This window comes from Corvus kubaryi, unplaced genomic scaffold, assembly GCF_017639235.1.
Source record: "Corvus kubaryi isolate FWS band 111438036 unplaced genomic scaffold, C.kubaryi_AGA036_p1.0 37385, whole genome shotgun sequence".
Taxonomy (NCBI): Eukaryota; Metazoa; Chordata; class Aves; order Passeriformes; family Corvidae; genus Corvus; species Corvus kubaryi.
The window spans coordinates 9,034,765-9,052,455 of NW_024581127.1; the positions used below are offsets into that span (position 1 = coordinate 9,034,765).

A 17,691-nucleotide genomic window follows, 5' to 3' on the forward strand; every position below is an offset into this window, starting at 1 on the left:
CTGATATTTTCCCAGAACACTGTGCTTACTTCTATATAAATGGTCTAGATGCATATAAAATATACTATGTTGTCATTTCCAATGTTTTAGTTAGTTAAAAATATAATATTTTTGTATGTGTAACTATGGCAGAAGCACTTGACCCATACTACTTTAGATGGAATTTCTGAGGGCCTTATTAATAATATATAGTTACTTTCATAATGTAAAATCTAAAAAAAAATTCTAAAAAGATTTATTTAAAAAACAGTTGGGAATATATTTTAATCAATTCCACCTAGCCATGTTCTTGCTGAATATTAACATGTATCATTCTGCTGCTGAATCAAAGTCATTCTTAGAGAAAACTATTTCATCTTTTTGAAACACTTGAATAATACAAATCATTATGCTAAGTACATACAGATTCAGCCTGCTGATGAATACTGGCCTATAGAGAGGATCAAACACTTTACCTGTCTCAAAAATAGGCCAGGTATTTCAGTTTTGATAATTGTAGATTATCAGAGTTCCCTTTCATTTGTTGATGTGTTTTCCTGTGGTATGCATTACAGAGAGAAAATCGAGATTAATGAAAATAGCTCAGATATTCAGAAAAGGTGAAATCGCAAGGAAGGAGATGCTAGGTTGTACTTTCTTGAGTAACAATGTGTTTATGCATGTAAAGCAAATAATATAGCTCAGAACTAAATTGAATCAGAAATATGTTGAATAAATACACTGGAATTATACTGTTTAGTAAAGAACTTCACTGTACAGATATTTTTAAAAAGCTTACACAAAATAGTGTGCTTAGTGCATGTTTTTCTTTCCAAAAAGAAAGACAATAGAAACAAAATAACACATTTTGAAGGCAGTTGAGCCACATGAAACAAAGCATTATTTTCTAAATTTTCCCATGTATATACATATGTATATGTGTGTATATGTGAAAGGACACAATATAGTGAATCTCTTTTGTGAAAAGTAAACAGTAGTTACAATGAAAGGGTAAAAATTATGAACATTTTTATTTTATTATATCTTTCAGTCTTACAACATTATGAAAACTCCTAATTTTGATTCACTCAAATGGCGTTCTGATGTTTAAAAATTCATGGAAATTATTTTAAAAGACTTTGAGTGGATGCACTTTTCACTAGGTGAACTGATTTTTGTTTTAATTGCTTTTTATTTTTTTCCTAATCTTAACAGAATTAGGCTCAGGATATATGATTAATGTACAATTTTTACAATAAACCTGTGTTGGAATTTTTTAAACCCTAGGGTGCTAGGTAGTAATTCCATAATACTTTTCATATCTCTACTTATTAGTTAGGTTTGTTCTTGTGTGTATGTCATTTTAACCAATACAAAATATAACAAAATCTAGGTATCAATGTAATAGGTAGCCTTTTCCAATTCCATTCATATTTGGTGACTGGATTCCAGCACCCTGTCCATAAAATTCCTTGTTGATTGACCCTTATATATTATCTTATACAGATCTAGCTAGGTGGTTCATGCCAAAAATTACACTCATAATGTGCAAATAACATAAATTATCTTCACTTGTAAATACCCTTCTTTTTCCACTGGCTAGTATATAACTGCTTGAATTTAAATCTATATTAATTTATCCAGAACTAAATGTTGGTCTCCTCTGGTAATAATAATGACTTTATTAGGAAAAAATATAAAATACGTAGAAACATGTGAGACTATAGTTATCTTCACTTATTAGTTCTAGTCTAATTCTTTAAAGAGGGAGAAAGGTTTGGTGGAAAATAACTGTTACAGTAACCCCAGTAGTACACCAGTAGTCTGAAGAATTCAAGAGTTTTTGGGCTTTGCTTTAAGGTGGCACATAAAAAAGCAAAAAAAAAACCTCATGGGTTTTTTTTTTGTTTTTTGGCTTGTTTGTGTTTTTTTTGTTTTGTTTTGGGGTTTTCTATTTGTTTGGTTTTTTGGGTTTTTTTGGTTTGGTTTAGTTTCGTTTGGGGTTTTTTGTAAGTACAGCCTGAATAAGATGGCTGAAAAGCAGCTGGGAGCTATATGACCAAAAAGCAGTGAGGCCAACATCATGTGGGTTGGATATTAATATAGCTCAGACAGTAAAGAACTGTGAGAAAGAATGTGTAGCTTATTTTGTGCTTCAGGCAGCAATCTTCAAATGTTGTAGAGGGTTTTATTCTCATGCTTTTAGCCTTTTTTGCTGTGATATGTCTCATGACATTGCAAAATTCTCCATGCTAGTCTACTTCCCCACACTTTATCCTGTCACTCCATTCCTTCTCATATTCCCAGCTAGAAGGAGGAAAGCTTTGTTTGGGGAAGTCTGCATAGGGAAGAGTGTTCTGTCAGCAGCTTGGAAAGATACGCATACTTGTGTATAGGTATATAGATATGTATATATTCTTTAATTTTTTTTTTTAATATTTGTCATTTCTGTAGCAGTTGCCTGATGGATATGCAGAGGGTAGAAGGATAGGGGTGAAAGTCAGAAAGAAGAACTTATAATGGTTGGGATTTGTGGCGTAAGGGACTTGAGCAGGACCTAGAGTTACTAAGAGTGCTACTGAGCCATAACCTCCTTCATTATTTTGATTTTAGGGATAAACTGACTAATTACTGTCTGTAAGCTGTTATTAAGATCCATTATAAGAATAAGATTTTAAAATTTTTCATATTAGCTGTAAATTTGTAGCTTTTAAAAAATACAGCAGTACTTTCAGTGAACATGACTTTCTGGGAAAATTGGTCCAACTGAAGTTCAGTGGAGCTAACAGTAATACACCAATACATATGCTTATCTCAAGCTGCAAAAAGCTCATAGAATGGGCCACATGGAGAACTTTGTAATCAATCAGTCTTTTTTTCTGGACCTCAGTTTTTAGGACCTGGCAGTCACAAAGAGCTAAGGGGATTTTTAAGTTATATAAGAGAGAAATTCTCATAAACCCATATTTTAAATCAAGGATCTTCTATAGGTACTGAGTTTTACAGTGAAGGAATATTTTCTTATAAGCTTACTAAGGCTTGTAAATGATTTTTTGTATGTGATTTTTCCTGCCACATCAGACATGAGGCATGTTTCAGTGCTGTGCATCTCTTCATATATGAATGGAGAAGAAATATAGGAAAAAATCTGAAGAAATATTGGAAAAAAATTCTAATGCTATTGAAATTGATGGGATGTATCCCACTGATTCAGAAGGTAAAGATTTTAATTTCTTTAGTCTATACTGAAAGAAAAAGTAGCTGGTGAAACAAATTCTTTGACATTTTCATCTTTGGAACTCCAAGCAGTATATTAACATGCCTCTTTTGACAAGTTTCTTACTCTCTTTTAAAATAAGTCTCTTAAGGTCACACTGTGCCCTTTTAGAGTATGGGATCTGTCTAAAAGAACACAAAATTCATGTCTGCAGCACTGGTGAAACAAAAAGCAGCTGGGATTTTGGTTTTAGGACAAATACCCTTTACCTTCAGCCTGCACATCAGTCAGCCTCTATGCTCAGGTGAACAATGATTCAATTATTTCACGGGATACTGTAAATAACCCAAATCACAACTGTAGTTTCTGGCCATCCACTGGCTTCTCTTTTCCTCTAATGTTGGTTTTACAGTTTTCAACAACTGTTCTCTAATCCTTCTTCTGAAAGTGAAATCTTGCTCTGCAAATGTTATTTGCATCCCCAGCTTTCCTCTCCAGAAAGGCAGATAGGGTCTAACTGCAAACGATGGCTTTTCATTGATTGTCTCTGAGATTCCTTATGGCAGAAAGGGGAGAGTGTGTTATCCTCATAACTTGATGGTGTTCTTGCTGGAGGCATAGAAAGGTCTGCAATATATTTAGGCAACCAGTGTGAGAACAGCTACATTCAAACAATCAAAAATAAAACCTATGAGAAGAGAAATAGGAAGTAAAAGTAAAAAGAAAACAAAACAAAACCAATTCTGAAGCACTCTTCAAGTAATTCTAAAGCTAGGAAAACTGATATAAAGCCAAGCATATAATAGCCAAGAAAATTTTTCCTCTTCCCAGTGAAATATCACGGGTTAGATTTTAATAAATGCTGATATTTGCTAGGCAAAAATTTCTGACTAGCATTATAAAATTCTTACTACATGGATGGCCTCATTTGATAATGTGTGCTTGTAAATTCACTGTGTTTGAAAACAGAAAGCAAGCTCTGAAGACATTTGGCATGCAAAAACAGCCTTACAAAATATGCACATCTTTTGTAGATGAGAGGGAAAGGTGATATTTACTTAAACTAGCAGGGTTTTTTAAAAACTATTAAACTTAGGAGTTTATTTGTATAATTGTAATAAAATAATAATTATCACTTAATATTTAATATTAAAACTGCATCAATTATTTGAACTTTAGGATTAAGAAAGAAGTCCCTGATAGTGATTTAAAGAATTCAGTAGAAGTTATTGAATCAACAGTATTGGCAGTTCTAGATGCAACCTGTTTAATTCATAATTTGAAATACGATATAAAAGACTGGAAAGAACAATAAAAGAGCAAACACAAGATGGCAAAAATAAAAATGGATATACAAGTGTTCTTTACACAACCGTAACACCATAATTCTGATTACTATACTCATATTTTAATCAGGAAACATAATGTATTCGGCAGAAAAATGAATGGGAACTTTTGTATTTCTTGTCTGTCCAGCACTTCATCCTAACTCCTCCAAACTCTCTGAACACTATTTGCTCCAAAAATGATGGTTACTCATCACCAGGTAGGAAACTTCTAAATTTCTGTGTCACTAAAGTTGATTGAACAGACTATCAAGGACTAAGGACTACCTTTTAAAAAATTATGGTACACTTGGAACTTAAAAGGAAAAAAAGTCATTATAAGGGATATAAAAAAATAATCTTTAAAGATTTTATGGTCAATGAACTGAAAAACAGATGGGATTATTTTTTTTCTGATCCAAAGTATAACTAAGCAGCAAGATCAATGAAATATAGACTTTCCAAATACTTGAATTCTTTATTTTAAGCTTGATATGTTAGATTCTAGTTTTCAATAGCATTGAATAATGAATAAAAAAAAAATATCTAATTTTTCTTTACACAAATTTCCTACAAAGCTGTTGTGGAAGACATGTATTAGGTAAACTTTGGAACAGTAGGAATGTTCAAAATATCTTCTGAAAACATTATTTCCATGATTATAAAGGTCTTCTATTTCACAATTTATCATATCTAAAGCTTTTAATTTGCCAAATCCCAAACATCATGCATGCAGATGAACAAGTAGAATGCATTAATGAGGCAGATCACCCTGAAAATTATATAATTGGTAACACCTGTAAGCTCAGATTTTCAGTGATACGGAATTTAAGAGTTATTGCATGAATCATACATAATTTATTTGAATCCTTAGTGAATAATAAAATCTAAGAAGGTAAAATTTACATACAGATTTATATTAGAAGAACTACCAGCTTGCAGAATCACAAAATTTGTGTTTGCATCACAGTTTCAGTGTTTTCCCAAAGAATCACCATTTTCCCAATACATGATTGGAAATATAGTTCTGGATCTTCTGAAATGACAGCTAATAAGACTTAACTTTTTTTATATATATGGGTTTAAATCTTCTAAAACATTAAATAAGCAGCAACTGTAATATTTAAGCATTATGTTTTCCTGTGGATCAATAAAAGATGAAATAAATTTTAGAAACCCTAGAAATAAAGTTTAGTAAAATCATTGTTAAACTTGAATGCAGAGGTATAATATCACTGTCACTACTGGATTTGTTTCACAATGGCAGCCCTGAGACCAAGAGAGTGGGAATTCAGGCCTTGTTCTGTTTTAAATCCTCAGAGATTTGCAGGAAATCAGAGCAAATAAATTCTCTCTTTCTTTGAATTACTTACATGTATAGATAGAAGATTTCTGGCCTGAAGGGTTTTACAGCACATGAGTCATTCATGTGAAGATGTGGGGGGGAGAAGAAGCAATGTTTCAGAAGGAGAAAGTACTTCGTGTAGAAACACTTTCATAAAGGGATTATACTGTTATCCGCTTGAAAGCAGTCTTTGTTTCTAAGGTAATTTCATTTGGTATTCTAATCCTTTCAGGTGGTGATGTTTGCTTTGCCTTATTGAAGCTAGAATAGGATTTTTGTATGCCTTCTTGATTTTTCTAGCCATTAAAACAGTCTGTGCCAGTAACTTGGCATAAAACTAGTGTTATCCTGCCATACTGTTCCTTGCATATTCCTGTGAAGCTCAGCAGATGCCTTCTGTAGTTTGCTTAAAGTGTGGCTGCAGTTGCAAAAGTGTCACCATGTGGAAGAGCAGTTTGAGAACACGTTTCCATAAACAAAGGGTGTAAAGTTGGTAAAGCTATCTCCTTGGCTCATTCACACCGATTGCAGGCAAAACAGGCTGATAAACTAGATATCCACAAAAGCGTAATTGCTATTTTTGCTACTGATGTGAAAGGTATGCAATAATTCGGTGGGAGAGTGGATTTTGTACCTATTGCATAGATCATCTGAGACTATCAGTTCTTTTACGATGGTTACTTAATTGACATTTTCTAAAGTTATTTCTCATCCATTTTGTTCATTTGTTTAATAACATGGACTGGAGATACAGAAGCCAAATCTTGAAATACATTTCAATGATCACTTAGAACATTACCAGCGAAGGTGAGCTGTGACCACCAAGTAATCTTTAATGCTGTTATGTCCAGAACAAACAATATGATAAAAAAACAGTAAACTGTGAAAGTTAACAATCAGAAAGATTATTTACCTTTCATGGGGAAAGGCTCTTACTTTGATAAAACATGGCTAAGAAAAGTTTTGAAACTTTCTTTAGCATGACTTACTTTGAAAGCAAAACTGCAAGATAAACACAGATGGTGGTAGGAATTTTTTTTTTTTTTTTAATGCTGCAGTTTCCCAGAAGAAAAAGAGCTCTGAATGGAGGGTGGGATGGCACCATTTTTCTGCTTTTGTTCACCTAGGCTTGTTCTGGTTTTTCTCTGAAGACTTTTTATGTAGTTTAGCAGAGTTTTGAACACAGTCTTTTTTGATAACTTGGGGCACTTGGCCCTTAAAGCATAGCTACTTGGTGAGTTATGCTTGCCCCTCTGCCCACATATGGCAGGAGTCTCCCTTTGCAAGAGTTCAGTCCGGTGAGAGACTTTCTGTATCACAAACTGGACAGGGAGGAGTACAAAGTAGCAGTAAGGAGATCATTCTCTGAACTGACCTATAAAGGGTACATTACTGAGCATGTCCTAGTAGAATGCAAGGTAGCTTCACAAATGCATCCCTTTGCCAGCCTGATATGTCTCTGATATGAGACAGAAATTTCCAACACAGGCTGGATAATTTGAGTGACCCTATTTTTATTTAAAAGGAGAAAAGTGTGTGTTTCATTTTTATTTTTATTTAAAAGGAGTAGAGGTGAGCATGTCAAATTAGAAATACCAGAATTTAGACAGTGTTTCTTTTTCCTCCCTTTTCTCCCATACAAAGTCCAAGGGTGATGTCATTCATCCTCTGTACTCTTCATGTTATTCAGACCATTTTCTGCATTGGGTTTGGTTGCTGCAGGGAATCCCTTTATCTCATGAGTTAATCATGGAGGGTGGAGATGGTGACTCCTTCAGGATAGTAGACTAAACAAACTTGAGAAGCAGTCCTTCCTCAGCTTATTTCCACCTCACAGAATTACATTTAGTTCTCCATTTCATAGACTTCAAAGCACAGACCAGATTCTCAAGTGAAGCTCCTTGCCATCAGCACTCATGTTCATTTTTCTTGACCTGCAACAACATGGACAAAGTCTTTGCTGTAAATAAATGAGGGGGTTTTCTGGACCTTACTCTTTCCAACATGTGATTTGTCTACATTGGCATATAAAGGCATGGGACTTGAAGATTTTGACAGGCATAGGGCCAGATGCATTTTCAGTGAATCCTCATTATGTAGTTATTCCTCAGTCAAGACAAATTCAACCACATTTTCTGCACTGGAGTCCTGAGAAAGAGTACCCCTCTTTACCTTTGCTCCTAGAACTGCCAACTAATTTGTACTATTTAAGCAGAGGGAGAAGAGGCACATTTAAATTATATATATATAATGATAATTATACCCAAATGTCTCAAAAGTAGGCGCTAAAAGTTCACTTAAAATACATCTTACTAGAGTTATCTATGGATTAATATATATATCACAAAAGATCACCTTGATGCTAGAAAGGACTGTTTTGTCAAGTGATTGTGATTTGTATCTGATCCTGAATAATTTCATAGTGTTTCTGTATTTAAAATGTTTATCTCTGAACAGCATTATTTACAATGAATGCTATTAAATTTTTCTTATATGTATCTGTAGTCCCTGTTAACAGACATATAGAAAGGTTCCTTATCCTTTCAGGATTCCAAGAAATATATACAAGAGTGGGGAAATAAGACCTGAAAAAATTGACTTGCCTTTCGAAAGTCTTTGATCTGAAAACCTAATTTGCATGTCCCAAGTCTTATGCAGAAACCCATCTTCTTTCTCCATAATTAAGCAGACATCTGCATGTACCTCATCTTCAAAATATACTAATCAGCAAACAGTTTTCATGCATTAATACTCTAAATGTATACAAAAGTGTTAACTACTTTGCTTTACTACAGTTGAGTCAGACTCAAATAATAAGTACTTCAAAACTCAAAAATTCTTCTCCAGTTTGCCTTTATAGCAAACAGTGCTATATATTTGCACCTTCACTAGTGCTTTTCAGGAAAATGCCGGTTTCTGAAAGACTTTTATCACAAGTGTACTATTCTCCAAAAGTAAGATTTATACTCTCATTATTGAGGTAGAAACGTACTTTTATTCAGCAGCCAAGTTTATGAAAGAATGCTATTTTTCCATTGTGTAAAAAAAAGAAAATTGCTGAAAATACCATCTGAACTATATGATCTGGTGCTACACAAAAAAAAAAAAAAAATCTAATTACTCACTCCCATTAGTTCAAAGTAATCAGACTATGTGTGCACCTATGTTGCTAATCAGTAACAGAAGAATGAACTCATTATTTGTCAGCAATGCAGAAGAACTTGGCTGAAGTCACCAATTTCCCTGAATTTGTAACAGGTAAGGCTATTGCTGGCTTTTTAGTTCAGAACCTCTCTCTCCATCTCCTATTCTCACTTGTGGATAAGTGGTTAAGATGAACAAAATTCAAAATAAGTTAGCAACCAGCTTAGAAAGCAGATTCCATTTGATGACAGTGCTGGCTTGTCACCGATATCCCAGACAAATCAACCGTACATTTCAGTAGTATCTATTTTATAAAGAGGATTTGCTGAAACAGGAAAATACAAGACCTTGATCCTCACAGCGAAATGACATAATAAGTGATTTTTTTGCCTTGTCTTAAAGAGTCAAAAATTCTCGTTAGGTAAGTGTCATCATAATGTGTCCTGCATTTCTGTGCATTTTCTTGACTTTTGTACTTTATTCTAATTGAATTGCAGTTTCTTATAGCTATTTTTAGGATCAATACTTCTTCGCAGGGGCAGGATGAATAAGAATCAATCTGAACACTTCAGCTCCTTCATCAGGAATTGCTTCAAACAGCAGCTCTTTCTCTGTAGTAATCGGTGTGATTCTGTTAGCAGCATCAGTCACTGACAACAAGACACCTGAACTGTGTTTCTTTCCCTGTTCATTGGGATCTTTCATTGTTACAGACACCAATATTCTTTCTTATAAGGTTAGAAAAGATCCATAATAACTTTTATACCATTATATTTTAAACTCTAGACTTCATTAACGCACTCTTCAGCTCGTTCAGTTTCAGACTCCTTGCTGCTTATGAATTATTCAGGGTAGATTTCACTTGAGGTAAATAGTTTGATTTGAAGGTTTTTGTATCTGGATTTAGATGCAACGAGAAAAGTTAAGTGCTCAGAATTTTAAGTGAGGAGAATTGCAGAGGCTCAGATATTAAGATGGAAGACATTTGCTGTTAGTGCTCTGGGGCTGCCATTGAGATCTCAGCATGGTGCTATTTGTCATTCTGAAGTAGGTAGGCATTATGATGCCTGGAGTATAAATCAGCCTTTACATGGTGTCGAGTCCTGAAGCACTTAGAACACTCTAATCCAATTCTGAGTTAACAGAACATTTTTGGTTTTACAATCTTTAAAGTTTCCCTTTTTAGTTAACCCTGTCATCTTTTCATTAATCATCATTATTTTCTAGAATTTTATGTACCTCCTCAAATACATTTCTTAATGTTTTGCTTCAAAGTTGTGGTATTGTCACTGAGATGAGGTTTAGTTTTAATCATCTAGTAGAGGTGAAGTTCCAGCAAAATTAATGTTAATTCTGCTCATGCAAAGAGGAATACTGCCTTGTCCTGCTACCTGGTCAGCATCATTTGGACACTGCATCAAAGTATGATGTCTGTACTTTGTCTCCTCCACTCACTTCTGTGTAGTATCATATTAGTGTTACCTCGTGGACAGAGCTGAAATGAAAGAGTAGCTGTTTCCCTGTGGCTGTTTTCAGTGTATGTCTGCAGTCCAGTAGTCAATATTAGCTCAGCACAGCAAAGCAAATTCTTTTAAATGCTGATTATCTTCTTTCATCTGGGAAGCTAGTGTACATACAAAGGGTCAGTTCAGAAACTATATGTACTGTAGGCTGTCAGTTCATTGAATCTCAGTTCCTGTTCTTCCAGTGGCTGAGTAAACATTTTAACCATCAGCAACCATTTTGCTGATTGAATATTGCTATATATAGTATTATATCGACTTTAGTCAGAGAGTACAACTGTGCAGTCATTTGAATTTACAGTGCTTTTACAGGTGGAGTTGTTAGCATTAATGAAGTCCATTAAAATCACGTTCTTGTGCTGCCAGGCAGCACAGTCTGCGTGCGCTGGCCGATGCGGAGACGCAGCGATGGAGTCGGCGCTATGGATCGGGCACTGCCTGCCCGCGAACTCACAGCAGCCCCGGCGCAGCTGCACGTGCTGGGGCTGTGCTAGGCACAAAACTCCCTCTGGTGCCCTGGTGCTAGGAAATCTCTGCCTTGCAAGACAGCTGGAGTGAAGGGAAAAGACTCTCTCAGATCAAGGTGTTAGCACTAGCTTTAGAGAAATGCAGGCCATACTTTTGATTCTTTAGTCTGTGGAACAGAGAATCCTTAAAAGGCAGTTTTAAGGACATAGTTGAGGATAGCGTTGTCAGATTTATCTATCTGTCTATTTATTTAACTCTGCTCCTTAACTTTCATATGGTGGAACATAAATATTCCAGATCTAATTTATCTAAATTAGCTTAGCCCAAAGTTGTTAAGTCACTGTGATCTCTGGTAAAAAGCTTGTTTTCTTGTACAGCCACCCAAAGTTGTTATTTTCATTGAAATGTTCATGCTCAGTAAGGAAGTATAATAGTTCAGTGGCAGAGTGATTGCTTGTGCTAGCAGTAGCACATTGAAGTTACATGACCTCTCATTAATCTGTACTTTGATAAGGTCCTGGAGTAGCAGGATTAATGACATTCTACTGTAAATTATTCAAATCCCTGCCTGTGCACAGACTAACTCTTTGGAGAAACACACAAGTAATACTGAATCTTTTACTGACTTGGAGAATAACTACAGTGGTCCAGAGACAGAAATTTGCTCATCTGTATTGTGGATCATGTGAATTGTCTAAAAACAGGCAGCTTTGCTTTTCTTATATTATATTTTCTGCATGTGATTTTATTTCTAAAATATTCTATTTATGGAAAGGCTGCTTTTCCTATCACCCCATCCTTTTCATTTTATCTTTTGGACCCCACACAGCACTCTGAGAGCTATGTACCTAGGCTAGCTTGGTGACATTAATTTCATTTGGCCCACAAGGCTTTCCTGGCTGCTGTGTTTCCCTTGTGCCACATCAGCCTCATCAAATCCTATTTTTCCTCTTGGCTCCTTTCTGTCAGCCTGCATTCTTCTGAGCGTTGTCTCTTCAGCCATATCTCATCCTATGCAGTGCTTTCAATTCTTGTTACCAACATTACCTCCCCTGTGAGGATTATAAACCCTGCTCCTAGTGCAGCAAAACTATGTGGATTTCATGTCCAGGACAACCTTTCTCTATGGAAAAGAAAAATGAGCATGCCACTCTCACATTTTAAGATCTATTCCAGGAATTCATGGACCTGAATGTCAGAGGGACTATTAATGTTTCTGTTGCAGCCCTATATAACAGCTCACAAAATTACTTCCTCAGTCATCTCTCTATACAGCTGAGTAAGCTCTGATTAAAAGGTATCCTAGATCAATTTATGGGAAACAATACATCTAGCAATGGAGTTTTTCACATCCTTTAACCACCATTGATTAAATGTTTATCAAGTGTTCAGCTGGGAGTCCAACTCCTACTCATGACTTTCACAGCTGTTTCTTAGACATAAGAAAAATTGTATTTTCTACTTTTACACAGCAGTTTTCTATGTACTGCTGTGTGCCATATTTATATCACTTGAGCTTTTTTCAGGGCAGAAGCAAGTCCTCATACATGGCAAGCCAAGGATAACCTATTTAAATTTTTCCATTTTTTAAGTGTAAAAACTGGATGCAGTACAGACTGTTGTCTCAGTGTTGTACAGAGAGTCATCCTGCCTGAAAATCTCTTTCTTCTGTATTGCGGAATCGCATTAGCCATTGTTGCAGTAGCTTTCTGTTGACAGTTTGTACTAGTTTGAAAACAAACCAGTGGGAGGCACGAAGTCAGAATAACAATTTAATGGAAATTAAAGAAAAAGGAAAAAAACAAAGGTAAAAGAAAACACTGTCAAACTGACAGAGTCAAGGTACAACCTGACACCCTGTTAGGCAGGGTGGTGGTAGCAGTCTGGTAGAAAGGTGGCTGCAGTCCTCTGAAGCAGTGATCCTGTAGTAAAACAGTCTGCTCTTCCTCAGGAAGTCCAATGGTGGCTGTGTCGCTCCTGTCCTCTGGAAATCCAGTGGGAAGCCCATGTCTCTGGTGTTCAGCCTCAGCTTATATCCGCGATGGGATGCTTGGTTCCTCCCTCTGGGTGGAGCATCTCACAATGGGGTAATGAGTCATGAGGCAAAGTGTTGATTAGGCTCATTAACAGAAGATAGTCCGGAGGGAGTTATCTCTGAGTCATGGGGCAGGACAATGATGGGCAATTAACAGCAAGATAGTCTGGGGGGAGGAGGCAAGGAAACACTGCCCCACCTGATTTCAATGGCTGATGGGGATGGTAATAGAATACACTGCAACCCATGACACAGTTAGTGTTCAAAAGAGGAAAGCCCAAATAAAGCCAATTGGAAAAATCATCAGAAAGTGAACTTCCTGCAGTGGAGTGCAGGGTTGACCAGCATCAGTTGATAGACCTCCCTGGTTAAGGAGTGTTTTTTCCTCAGCATAACACCATGCCCAAGTTCTACAGATAACTTCTACCAATAGAAATCATCCTTTAAATTGGCTGTGGATGGTCCTAAGGCTGCTGTTCTGTTCTGGTTGTGAGTATCACCGTACAAGAAGGAATGGCTCCCCAGAGACTCTCCCTCACCTATCATCACTGGGCTGCTCTGCACCATCCTTTAGTACACATTATGGACTAATCCTGTGCTGAGTTGTGTTTTGGCATGTGGCATGAGTGCTGTCTATGCTGCTTCTCAGCAGTTTGCAAAGCACTGCTGTACCTTTATCCAGTCCACAGCAGAATGACACTAATGAAGAGGCTCACAAACCTTACCTCTACTGTTCTCCTTCCTACAACAGTTAGACTGCTATCAGTTAAAAGAGGTTACTTTTTATTCTTGATGGTGTATTGGTACTGGAAATAAGGATCAAAAATTTTAATTTTGTTGTCACATGACAATCTTTAGAATCAACCACTTAGGTGTATAAAGGTTGCTGGTAGACTTTATATACCAATACCTTTGGAGTCCTCAGTGTTCTATGGTGTATGAGAATATTGTTGTTTACTAAACTCATACTTCTCAAATTATGTTAGCCTGTTTTAACAACACAAAAACAGATTTCAGGAACTTTGCTTAAAATCTTTTACGGCAGTTTGCCTTTGAAACTGCTACAAAATTGTAATGGCTTTTCGTTTTGATTTGCTGGCAAGAAACAAGTTGACTGCCCTTTCTTTGAAAAACTTAAAGGCTGAACAGAAAATTATTTTGCTGACACACTAAATGTTTTTTGCAACTGAACTGATTTTCTTCGGTAATAAAAGTTGATTGGTATAATGAAAAAATGTTTTATGTAAGCATCACACTACTGCACCAGTGCAGCTCTCCAGCCTTCTCTAAGATGCTCAGGACACACTCATTTGAATCAACAGGCTTATCCACATGGTACAAGCTCAGAGCAGAAAATTTCAGCCTCAAATTATTTCTCTTTGATTATGTACCCAGATAAGGGAACAGCATGTTAACATACTCTCTGAAATGCATGTATGTATATATATTTGCATAAAGAAATGCATATATTCACACATAAACAGATATTTATATATTATTTGTTCCTTTTAATTTATGTTCAGAGGTCTAGTTTCCATTTGACTGGAAGCCTGTGGCTGCTTTCTCACTGTTAAGTGGTAGTTAGTGGACTGCAGTTTCTGAACAAATTTTCTGAGAAGCAAAAATGTCACTGTTACACTTCCCAGAGTAAGGCAGAAGAGTAGTTTGCCATTGCACAAACTATTGCTGTTTTCTTACTGAAACTCAAGAAATCACTGATGCTTTTTATTGCCAGCTCTGTACCATCTAATACAAACTTAAGCTAAAGATAGATGCCTTGACAACTGCCTGTTCACTAATTACTTCTACTAAAGCAGTTTAATATCACTATTCATTCATTTATTTAGAAACTCCTCTTTTTTTTTTCTACAGCCTTCTTTATTCTCTGTTACTGAAGCATTTCAATCTAAGAACTTGTACTCCAATATGCTGTAATTGAGTTTAAATGTTAATTTTCCCAATTTCCTGAAGTATATGGTTAAAAGGATTTCATATCTTAGAAATAATGATATTTCTCTTCACTGGAACAATAGAAAATTCTCATTGCGTTTCTGTTTCAAGTAACCCTCTTCATTTACATACTAACATCCCCCTCAATTTCTTTATCAACCTGATGAAATTCCTCAGAAATCCCCATATAAATATACAGAGAGTTCTTCTTGCCTGATGCTGTGGAACAGAGGTACCTGATACTGGTCTCAGTTCCTTTTTTTGCTTGAAATTTACCTTAGATTATTTAATTCGTCTTTTTTATTTGCTTAGTTTATTATCAAAATAATTTCTGCTGTTTGACACCTTAGAAAAATCAAAATGGAAGGATTTCCGGAATAACAAAGTCTAGTTTCTTACTCCTGCTATAACTCTCTTAGCCAGTTAATAAAGCTGTTAAAATCAATATGTCTGTTGCTTGAGGAGTTTTGATTTATTCGGGACTCCAGATTAAGCTTCCCTTATCCGTGTATACTATCTTTTGGAGTTGTTCCTGTTTATAGCTAGTTTCTGCTTCACAGAAGAAGAGAAAAATGCCTGCAGGAGCTTAAGAGGGCTTCTTAGTCCAATGAATTTGTCACAAACCCCATAGATTTTACTCAGAGGGCCCTGCCTTTCATAAACTTAATTACTCTCTCCACCTGTTGTGAGGGGCCAGATGTGCCACTGCTATTATTTCACGCTTTCTAGAGGACAGAGCACTTCTGAGACTTTCTGTAGCTGCACAGCGAATTTGTTTGTTTTTCATGCTAGTCACACACAGTAGAAGGCTCCTTTAAACAGGGCTGGCAGAAGTCCATGCTGTCCCTCACTGTGGGAGCAATTAGCTCTATTATATAGATAACCATGCTCATAGAAATGAGGTATGGGTACCATTACATGCCCCTGCAACATTTGTTTAATTGCTAAAGCACTTGTTTATGCACTGCTTTGTTGGAAGAGAATGTATTAAACTATAAAACAATGATCTGTCAGGTATAAAGCCTGCAACCTTGAGGGGATCATTATGGGGCTCAGATCAAAAGAATTTAAGAAATTTTGTCATATATCAAATGTTGTCTGAGACCTAAGCTTCATCTTGCTGTTAGCTATAAGGCAGTTTTATGGACCGTCAGTATGAAGAGAATATTTACATATTTTTATCAGCAAGTAATTGGTTTTTTATCATTTGTGTTTTCTGTCTTCTTGTATTACACTATATCATGTTGTTCATAAGAAATTGCAGTACTGTCATGTTAAGTGGCACTGCTATGTTACCTCAAAGCATCTGATTTACTTCTTTACTGTTGTTTGATAGAACAATGAAATTAATGAATTGTGTTCAAGCCAGTGGCAGCTTTGATGCTTTTCAGCTGGCAGATATATCAACAAAATTTTATGGTAGATGTGAGTATGCAAATACGTGTAATGCAATGGAGGTTTAACAGATCAATGTTGTACAAAAAAGGCTTAGCATATGTTATTTATTACCAAACTAAAACTAACTAAGAAGAATAAGTGTCATACAAAAGTAAAGATGAAAAATGTTCAATACCTTGCAGCTTTCTCCTATATATTTCTTTCTGAGATAGCCTTGATTATCACATGCCTGTTCCTGCATAGGCAGTAAAATCACTACTGAAGGCAACTGCTCAGGTTTATATGGAAATTTAAATAGTCGTGGCATGTTGTGACCCTTGCATTTCACAAATACTTCTGGAGACAAGTAGGGGAACTTTGCAAGGTCGTTTCAAGGTAATGGCCATTCTTCATCATTCTGCAGAATGGATTTTAAGAGTGTTTATGAAGTTTTAATCCAGGATTCAAAACTCTTTACCCTAGATAAGAGCTGTCTCTGGCTCAAAACTTATTAAACTAAAAGTTATTAGTTCCTGGAAAAGTGTGCCAAACTCCCATCTGAAATTTTGTGTGTAACAACCTACGTATGTATTGATAGTGAGATACATTTCTTTGCCTTATATTTATGGAATTAAGCACATAGTTTTAATTGGCTCAAGGCAAACAATGAAGTTACTGCTTTATGATTTTTGATAAACCTTTGAGAGTCATAAACTGCTGTAGTCAAGTAATCTGGCCCCTATTATGTGGCAGTTGCGTCTGCTTTAGCATGAGCTGTTGTTTAAGGCTGAAAGTTCTTTATTAGTAATCTGTTTTCCTTTGTTAATCTGTATTTAGATGACAAAATTAAAAAAGTGGAAGAAATATCATATTTTCTGTCCCTACGGGCTTGCTAGAGCAATCAACACTCTGTAAGTAAGTTCAACCTTCTGGAAATTAAAACAAGACTTTAAGTCTAAACAAATTTTCTAAATTATTATCTTTAAGAATATTTTACTATGTGATTTTTTAAATACTGATTGTTCTTGGGAAAGCTGAAACCGAAGTTACTTCTACTAGAAATATAAACCTTCCCATACCAAAGGCATTAAGTTATTTCAGTCTTATTGAAGCATTATATCTGAATTCTGTTAGTGCTTGAGGTTTAAGTATAAAATAGCATTTTCAACCTGTCTAAAGGCAGCTATTTATGCTAATGAACTTTGGAATGGAAAAAAGTGGTGCAGTCACATATTGAGGAGGGCTAAATATGAGAATAAATTTTTTAATTATAGTAAGTTCTGCTTTAGAATCTGTTGTTTTAAAATCTAATCTGAAGACTCTAAACC

At 35.6% G+C, this 17,691-nt stretch overlaps 1 protein-coding gene across 3 annotated transcripts in view; it reads left to right on the plus strand.

Annotated features, from left to right (window-relative positions):
* The window catches only part of RALYL (RALY RNA binding protein like), a 389,851-nt gene that overhangs the window by 108,076 nt on the left and 264,084 nt on the right, over positions 1-17,691 (plus strand). The window contains exon 1 of one of the 3 annotated variants that reach the window (XM_042035770.1): positions 17,202-17,274. The exons of the other annotated variants lie outside the window; for them this stretch is intronic. The gene's annotated coding sequence lies outside the window, so the exon portion shown is untranslated. Of the gene's footprint in view, positions 1-17,201; positions 17,275-17,691 lie in introns of those variants that run through there. 3 annotated transcript variants of the gene reach the window in all.